Here is a 9,627-nt window from a genome sequence, read left to right as displayed (position 1 = left end):
ACTGACCTGACATGCATGTCTTTGGGATGTGAGAGGAAGTCAGAGTACCCAGGAAAAACCCATGCAGACCCAGGGAGAATGTGCCAACTCCGCACAGTCAGTGGTCCTAGCTGGGAATGGATGCTCTTTTTCCCATCAACATTCTGAAGAAATAACACTTAACAGTCCTTGCTAACTTCTGTGATATAATTGCAATTTCGAGTGTGACATCACTGTAAGTGGAATTGCAAAGAGTCGGGAAGCAGCATACCACTGGACACCATAGAAGCCAACAGCTTCCAGAGTACAGAGCAATGCACTGTAGAAAATACTATTATGACAGTGAACTTTACCACGTTTCCATAGGCTGTAGTCATGGGATCTCCAACTGCAGGCAAGAGCAAGCTGGAGAGGTTTTGACAGCTCAGGTCAGCAGAACACCTGCAGCTCGCCTTTCCTATCATTAAAAAAAAAATCTTTAAAAAGAAAGTAAATTTTAAACTTGTTTATCTTTGTCTCTAATATTATAAGCTTAATTTTAAACATAGACAACTTAATGCTTATTAATAACAGTGTCTAACTGCCAGCTTCCAAAACTCCTGAGACATTAGCTGTTAACTCCAGTAGAGCACTGATCTTACCCTTCCCGGTCATTCTGTGTGATCCTCAGGCTGCTGTAAATGCCAAACCTCAGAGGAATCATTTCAGACAACAGATAAGTCTCTTGTGCACATGCTGTGTATTATATCAGGCATCCAATGCCTTTACTCTCCAGATGGTTTCATTGACTTCTATTGTTTAAATGACCTCAGGCAATCTGATTATTCGTAATCATCAAAGTCAAAACTCATATCATATATTACTTTACTAGGATTTATTAGCAGTATGCCCCATGCGTGACTCATAATCAATGTATTAAAAAGAAGAAAAACTGAAGTCAACATCTTTCCCATAGCCCCTTCCCTTCCTGTATCTTCTTTATTTCATTCAGTAGCATCATCATGAAACACTTGGTCACTGAGTACACTTGAATTCTGCCCTCTTTCTGTGTTCTGTCATCAAGAAATTTGTGTATTCCACTGGCTTCAGGTTTCCTGACTCAGTTAACATCTCTCTATTTCAAATGTGACTGTCCACATGATTATGTCTTGATATATTATTTCTCCCACACCCTCCCTATCTCTGGTCTTCTACATAATCTTTATATTGACCTCAGGGCTCCCATTCTAACTGAGCTGTGTCCTGTAGGCTCTTCCTATTTTTCCAAGGCTGGGGAGATCCATAGGACACATCACAAGCATCCCTTCTACATTATCTAGTGGAGACAGAGGACTCCCTACAGGGTTCATATGCACACTTGCAAATATACAATGTCTTAACTCAGACTATGTATTAGTTTGACAAATAGCCTGAATTTTTCTTTTGACCAGGACCTTCTCAACTTGTGAAATTTCACCACAGTTCAGGTCATGTAAATTGTTCATGGCTCGTTTCAGAGGTGTTTTATCCTTCGTGTTTATATATTCTACCTAACCTAACCAATGGAAATTGAAAATCTGGGAGATACTTGTTATTGTCTGGAGATTAGACTTAATTTTTTTCCCTGACTATCATGGGATAAAGCTATAGTAAAACAGTTATGGGCCCCTAATTTAATGCACCAAGAAAAGATTTTCTAGGGAGCAACCTCTCTGTACAATAATGGAACAATATAAGTCTGATTACTATGGACATCAAATGAAAAGAAAACTCAGTTAATGAGCTGGAGCATTTCATCTGAGTGTCTGCACAATCAGAAATATATTGTTTTTTTAAATAACCTTAATTCAGCTACTTAGTATTTTAATATTAATCCTAATGTACTTAAATTCAACACAGCTACTAAAATAAAAAAATTTATTGGATCATAAAAGAAAATTAAAAAGTTAAATAATATGAAGTACATTTTATGAGACTGTCATTTTTCAGTATAAATTCAGAAAACATAACTATATCTTACAGGAAGAAATATTTTACCATAACCTCAAAGATTTCAATAACTTCTGATGTTTGCAGCAGATTACTTGAATATTTATAATGGAAAAAAAAGGTTTCTGTCAAAATCTGAGTTATGTTTTCTAGGAAGATTTTACCAATATAATTCCACATAGTAGACAGGGACACACACACACACACACAAAAAAAAAGTTTTAAAAAAACAATCTATTTTAGAAAGTATAATGTTTTACTGAAAGAGCTTCATGTTTTTAATTCCCATACAGACAGCTTCTGAGTTCCTTAAGCTCTGACTCAACAGGAACAGTAACAATAGCAAAGCGCACAAGTTTTCCTTGTTTCCTAACTACTGACAGTGATCTCACTCTCTCCAGCCATGTCCACATGTTGTCCTCCTACCATTTGTCACAGTGCAAGCACCACTCACAGACTTGACCACTTCACCTGAAATAGAAAAAATGCCATCCCCACACCACTGTCATGGGATTTGTTATTGCCACTTTGTATTTACTGTCTCCCACACAGAAAGGGATGAAATGTTTTAGAATGTCACTGAGGTTCTCAACATGTTACTTGATCAATAGCATTTATTTATTTGTCCACTACCCATGCATGTCTTCATGAAATCTTTATTTTAATGGTGTTTGAAAGTTATTGAGTGGTTATGATATGCCTGGCCCAGTGCCCAGCAGTTCATATATTATATCATATGTATTAACCTACAACCGTATGAGGTGTGTTTATCATTATTACATTTGTTTTGCAGAGAAAGGAATAGAGTTAAAATATTGTTCATGTGAGCAAGGCTTTTTCTCTTTACTTACCACCATCAAGCTTTTAAAAAGAAATAGTCAATCTTAAAATTATTAAAGAAGGTGATTCCCAACATCTTGTATAAATACTGTTGCAGATTTAACAAATAATAATAGGCAATGTAAAGATGACATATCATAGGACTGTACATTCGAAACCTATATAGTTTTAGTAACCAATGCCGCCTTAATACATTTAGTAAAAATAAACAAACAAAATAATGTAAAAATACCACATGTCCATTTAGATTTGAATTTCAGATAGAATGTGTGTGTGTGTGTGTGTGTGTGTGCATGCGCGCCTGCGCGCATATGTGTAATTATGCCTCGTGCAATATTTGGAACATATTTAGAGTAAAATACTATTCATTGTTAATAACATTAAATAGGGATTCTGTATTTTTTTAATTTTTATTTTGGAAATGCTATGTATAAAGCTGGTTTAGGCTTCTAAAATTGGATCCCATCAATGCCTTACCAAGGCAGGGTTTATTCAGACCCCTGCATGTTTAAAGCCATTTGTTGTACCATGATCTTAGCTTTGATCCCAGCCAACCTGTATGGGATGCTGGATAATTCATGTGTCCCCATTAAGCCACAGCTACAGGGTACTGCAGGTCCCTAGCTAACCAACCGTCTCCTATAGGCAGTGAGAGAGTCCTTTGCTCTTAGGTGTCTGTCCACATTGCTGCATGTCTGCTGTGTTGTTGTCTACAGCATATCTCTTGACATCTTTGACCTCTCCTGTTGTCCTTTAAGACTTCTGTGCTCCTCCTGTTTCTAATGTTGGTGGGTCCTGCTTTCATCAAATCTGTACCAGGGTTTTGCATGTCACCCACGTGCTCTGTGAGACACCATTCTCATCATTTCCTCCACAGAGTTAGAAAGAGTGTTTCTAGGCTACACATGAAGTCTGGGCATGGAAGCAGCTAAAGTGGAGAACTCAGAAGGAACTACAACAGATGTAATGTCATCAAAATAGAAACATAAAACACAGGGGGAACAAAGGGATAGGGAGTGGGAAGGTTGGACTCAGGCGCAGATGGGTAAATGGAAGTTTTGGGTGAGTATTTCTGAAAGTGGTAAGTGAAGATATACATCAGTCCCTGCCTTCCAGTAGGCCTCTCTTTGCACACAAATGTCTTGAGAAACTCTGGGATTAATTCTTGTTGGAAGGGCGGGGGAGATGATGAGGTTAGCAAGGTACCTAGGACACAACATTTAAGAAGACCCTCTGTCTTCAGGAGTCATTGATCCTGCACTTCACCTTCATGTAGATTATGCTGTAGGCACTTTGCTTGTCTCACCCAAGCCTCAGCCTAGTTGTTGGACTGTCTTCTGCTCTATAAATAAGTTGACTTTATGAAACTCCTTCTTGAATCTTAACCATATAAAACAGGCATTACATTGAAATTTATTTAATGTAATTTCTGGAAAAAAGCTTTCATTTAATTTAAAGAAGAGAATTGTCTCATTTATCAATCAGAAAAAATTCAACTGCACAAATGTATAGTTCCTAAATATCCAAACTGACTCCTTACCTAGTTATTCACTTCTCCTTTCTAGTTAAAAGTAAAATAGAATTTATCCCATTTTGACATCATAGTGTAGAAGGGCATAAGTTAGCAAAATCAGAGATTTGGACTTCTAGGCAAGCTATGCCACATGCTGTGTTATGCTGCACGGATAAGTTCATCTCACTGAGACAATTTCTCCATGTGTGAAATGTTTAAATTCCTTATGCAAATAAAGTAGAGGCAAAGATTTTTTGAAATAATGATTTATAATCAACTAAGGATTAGAGAGTTCTTAAGAGATAATAGTCCTCTTAACTCTTCTGTTTTGGCAATAACTTCTTTCATTTGAGCTTAATTAAATTTAAGTTCTTATATGGATCAGATAGTACACAAAGCCCTTTCTCACAGACCATCTATCTGTATTTGGCAAAGGAAAAAAAAAAAAGAGCACTAGACTCAAAGCCAGGAAACTGGGACTCAAGTCTTAAATTGATTTGATATTACCTCAGGTAGCATAATTTAAACACTCTGTGCAAAAATAAATAAATAAAATGTGCATATAGAAAACTGTTTTCTTTACAAATATTTTCTTAATTATCCTGTAGTCAAGGCTGCTGAAGAAACTGTTCAGATCTCATAGTAACATTTGTAAAATGACTTCGGTCACACTTGTCACAAAAATTTCTGAGTATCTTTACTTTTTAAATAGGTTGTTCAACAAAAATATGTGTAGTCATCAGCAAGAGAACCCAAGCCAAGAGCAAAGAAAGTCAACCTGGAACAGCCAAGTCATCAAGGTATATTTCAACTCTTAAAGAATGTTACCTATAGTGACACAGTGGATAGAGTGTTGGCCTGGAATGCTGAGGTTGCTGGTTCAAGGTCCTGGGCTTGCCCAGTCAAGGCACATACAAGAAGCAAATACTACAAGTTGATGCTTCCTGATCCCCCTTCCTCCCTTTCTCTCTCTCTGTCTTTCTCTCTCTCTGTTTTCTCTGAAATTAATAGTCTTTTAAAAAATTATAATAAATGTTTACATGTGTTTAAGACTGATACAGTTTGTGGCACATTGGTTTATAAATTCAGTTTCATTCCTGTTGATTCTCAGGAAATTTCCTTTATTCTCCTAGTCCAAAGAAATTTCTTCTTCTTAATGTCTATGGTATACAGCATGTCTACCACAACTGACAACTGATGTCTCAGACACATAAATATATTTATGTCCCTAATCTGGTAGGGACTGACCTGTTTAAGAGAAACTAGTTGTCTTTAAACCCATAGTTCCTGGCCTAGCGTGCGGAGGACCCGGGTTCGATTCCCGGCCAGGGCACACAGGAGAAGCGCCCATTTGCTTCTCCACCCCTCCGCCGCACTTTCCTCTCTGTCTCTCTCTTCCCCTCCCGCAGCCAAGGCTCCATTGGAGCAAAGATGGCCCGGGCGCTGGGGATGGCTCTGTGGCCTCTGCCCCAGGCGCTAGAGTGGCTCTGGTCGCAATATGGCGACGCCCAGGATGGGCAGAGCATCGCCCCCTGGTGGGCAGAGCGTCGCCCCATGGTGGGCGTGCCGGGTGGATCCCGGTCGGGCGCATGCGGGAGTCTGTCTGACTGTTTCTCCCCGTTTCCAGCTTCAGAAAAAATGAAAAAAAAAAAAAAAAAAAAAAAAAAAAAACCCATAGTTCCTAACACATCACTTTAGGCACCTCAAGGAATATGTAAATTGCTATTCCTTTTTGTTCAAAGCCCATATGATTTTTTTAAAGGGGGCATTGTATTGATATTTCTTCTATAATGCTATCTCTCAGCAGTTTGATTTTATTGAATTTGCGTAAGGCCTTCTTGATACTGGTATTTGTTTAAAATGTCCCAGGTTATAATGTATATCCAGGATTAAGAATCACTGCTTTCAGCTTGGCTTTGAATGGATTAAGTCTTTAGGAGACTTTCTGTAAAGGTGTTTATTCTGCCATGTTTACTTCCTCCAGGTAGACATCACTGACTGACTGCACTTTATTGATCTGCTCAGATTTTGCTTTATTGATATGTTCCTGCCCCCAGCTCACTCCCCTGTCTCATTCCTGCTTTTAAACAGAGCTAAACAACGCCTTTGGTTTTCTTTATATTTTAAATACAAACAAATTCTTTAAAACCAAATTTATTTCGCAGATGAAAAGAAAACAACACCATTTTAAATGATTAATTCCATTAAACTGAAATTTACAACTAGTGCTAGCAATGAAATAAATTAGTTTCAACAACAATTCAGCCAAAGCTCTTTCCTGTCTCACAGGTTCTCATTAGCTATAGCAACTTCTCTGCCATATGGAGCTATACCGTTATTGGGCTGTTCTTTTTGGTTACTGAAAAGACAAATTCAGGAAGAAAGAAAGGGCAAGAATTGGGTTACCTGTGATCAGTTTAAATCTAAAAAGTAATGTGATGTTTTTATTTTAAAGTTAAAATAATTTGATTTAAAAATAATGACATTTTTCTCTTTTGTTCATATTCTCAAATATATGTATACTTAAATATTGATTATATCAAATCAGCTTGTTAATCCAGTTCAAAATCGGATAATAGATCTCTTTTATTTTAGAGATTATTAAAAAAGACATGTTTAGCTATTCATTTGTTTGTTTGTTTTACCTAAACTAATTTTGATGATGAGTCTGGCAAAATTGCCGATAGCAGGTACAGCAGCTACTTACAATAATCAATCAACCCCTTGATTACAATGGTTCTCTTAATTATCTTATATCTGCATTTTGTTCTGGTTTTAAGCACACTTCATCATAGTAAGTGTTGATTTTCAATAATTATTCACAATATTCTAAAATCTCAGAGAATCCCTGCTTACATCTGTGTAAAAAGTACTTGTCCCTTGAACTTTTTCCTGGCTTTCTGGCAGACCTGAGGTTTAGTTACTAAATTAGAGGAGAGAGTAGAGAATCTGTGTCCTGATTCACATCTTTGTTCCTTCTTTTGTTGGCTCTCTGACCTTGAGTGCATTACTGAAGCTTCCTGAGCCTCAGCTGGCTCAGAGGCTGTCTCAGCAGTGCGGCTCCACCCGCGGCACGTATGACCTAGTTCTCACATGGGGCTCTTAGAGATACCTGATAGAATAAAAATGAAAAGAGAGAAGGGGGAAGGAAGAAGACAGTAAAGAGGAGGAGGAGGAGAAAAGAAAAAAGAGGAGGGTGAAAGGGAAAAAGAAACACAAAGTGGAACTTTGAACATAATGAGAAGAGAGGGGATAATAATTTCAGATTCAGTAAAACTGCAGGAAATTACCATATGCTGGCTGGACAGACACCTGCCCTGTATAGCACAGGCTGCTTCACCTTATTCATCACTGTTCTTCCTGAAGCACCTCTGTTCTGGTGGCCAAGGCCAGGCATTTCCACACTGCATTCAGGCAGACCATGGAAGAACCATGGGGCCGAAAGTTATTGGGCCATTCCTGTTTGTTGGATTCTCAAAGTGATGGGCGAGTGAACAGTCATAGAAAACCTGCTTCTTGTGGAGGGTTGTGGGTGAATAAACAAGGGACAGTTGCCCATGGGGAAAGTACTAGTAGCCTTATACAGGCTGCACACACGAAAAGGGGCTTTGTGCCACATACTTACATCAATAGTTATGCAAAGTGATTGCAGCTACATTACAATAAGCTGAAAATGAGAGAGCAAGCCTAACTGCAGCCTCTTTTCCTATATCCCCCTGAGCCTTTCCAGCACTTCTTGTAGTCTGTCAGCCTTGGTCAGCCTATCCCTCTGTACAGGCCATGCAGGTGACCTCCACTTAGGCCAGCACCCCTCAAGAGGACATGGCCACATAGAGGTGATGGGCTCATCTGTGCACACAATTCCTGGTTGTGTGGAGCTCCTGGGCAGAGGTCTGCCTGAAAGCAGCCCTCTCTCAGCACTGGAAACATCAGGGAACAGCAGAGATGATAGCTCTGGCCTCACAAAGTGCCCAGCTTACTTGAAGAAGCAAACATTAGGAAAAGAAATCTTAGTATGAGATAATTCAACTATCCTTATGAAACAAGAGAGAAAGGCAAGTGTGCCTCTTTGAAAAAATGACAGTTAAGCTAAGATGTGAATAGGAATGGAAGTTGGTCAAGAAAACAAAGTCAGGGTTGGGATGACTCATAGAGAGGTTAGTTTAACAGAAAGCTACACTGGCTCTTTTGCAGTCAAATCCCTTAAATAGCCAGCATTTTTATTTCAGCTCATTGATTTGCTGTCACTAGGACCTTGAACTTAAGGACTTCTGATTCCAAACATGGCCCAAGGTCAAATATTCTAGTGAAGATGAGCTCATTCTGTAAGAGACGAGACATGGTCTGGTATTTTTATGGATTCTACCTTTGCCCACAGCAATAAGGTATAAATAAGTGACCTCTGTGAAATTGTGAAAATTCCCTGTACAGCCAGAGCCAAAAAGATTCAGGCAGCATGAGCCGACAGAGCACACCCAGAAGGCTCAGGCCCAGGCTCTCCAAGTTGAGCCCTGCTTGCTGAAGCATGCATGGCCTGACAAAGCCTGGCCTTGGACTCCACACTAGTCTGCAGAGTCAGCACCCATGGCTGTGGGGCTGTCAGCCAGGACACATGTGAGCGATCACAGCAGGAGCAGTTAAAGATGTGAGACTCAGAGAAGGTTTCTAATTGGAGGTCTGCATAGGAGCATAACAATTAGTGTGAGAGGGAGAGAGTGACCTGCAAAGGACCTAGGATTTGGAGGGGGGGTCAGCAACCTGGGATTCAATCCCAGGGGTTGCTCCCTCATTAAAACCCTTTGAGGCAGTGTAGGTCAAGCAAACAACACCCAGCATGGCACTCGGTAGTGTACAGTAAGTAGTAAAAGGGTTTATGATTGTTTTGTTTCTTTTATTATCAAGAAGTGTGTAAAGCCAGTAGCCACGGCCACCACCACAGCCGCCTGGCCCATGCAGGTTCGCATTGGATTTGGACAGTCGGTAAAGAAACAATGGAGCCAAAAACTGGTGGGCCATCATCTTTAATCCTAGCTTGCACCTGGCGGGCAAGTAAAAACACACACTGGGCTTCAAAACCCACTCATTCAGTGCTCACAAAGCTACTGATTTATCCGAGTTTCCTAGAATCAAAGGTTTCTAGCTCACCAGACTTATTCACCTCTGTTCCCCATCTCCTTCCTTCTCCCTGCACAAACTCTGCACAAACTGGCTTCTCCCTCAGCACTCTGCCATCTTGGCTGCTTCCCCTGGCCTCCTCTACGTGGCCTTTCTCTGCTCTCCTCTCTGCTCTCTCCTCTAATGATAATCTCAGGAACCAAGAGAGCAAG

At 39.7% G+C, this 9,627-nt stretch overlaps 1 pseudogene; it reads left to right on the top strand.

The window, feature by feature from the left end:
* Positions 1 to 329: 329 nt before the first annotated feature.
* On the top strand, positions 330 to 444 carry LOC136379262 (small nucleolar RNA SNORA44; annotated as a pseudogene).
* Positions 445 to 9,627: the final 9,183 nt, after the last annotated feature.

The sequence above is a fragment of the Saccopteryx leptura genome, chromosome 7 (genome assembly GCF_036850995.1).
Source record: "Saccopteryx leptura isolate mSacLep1 chromosome 7, mSacLep1_pri_phased_curated, whole genome shotgun sequence".
NCBI classification, from domain to species: domain Eukaryota; kingdom Metazoa; phylum Chordata; class Mammalia; order Chiroptera; family Emballonuridae; genus Saccopteryx; species Saccopteryx leptura.
Note: the sequence above shows the minus strand (reverse complement) of the source record. Positions and strands in the feature narration are given on the sequence as shown.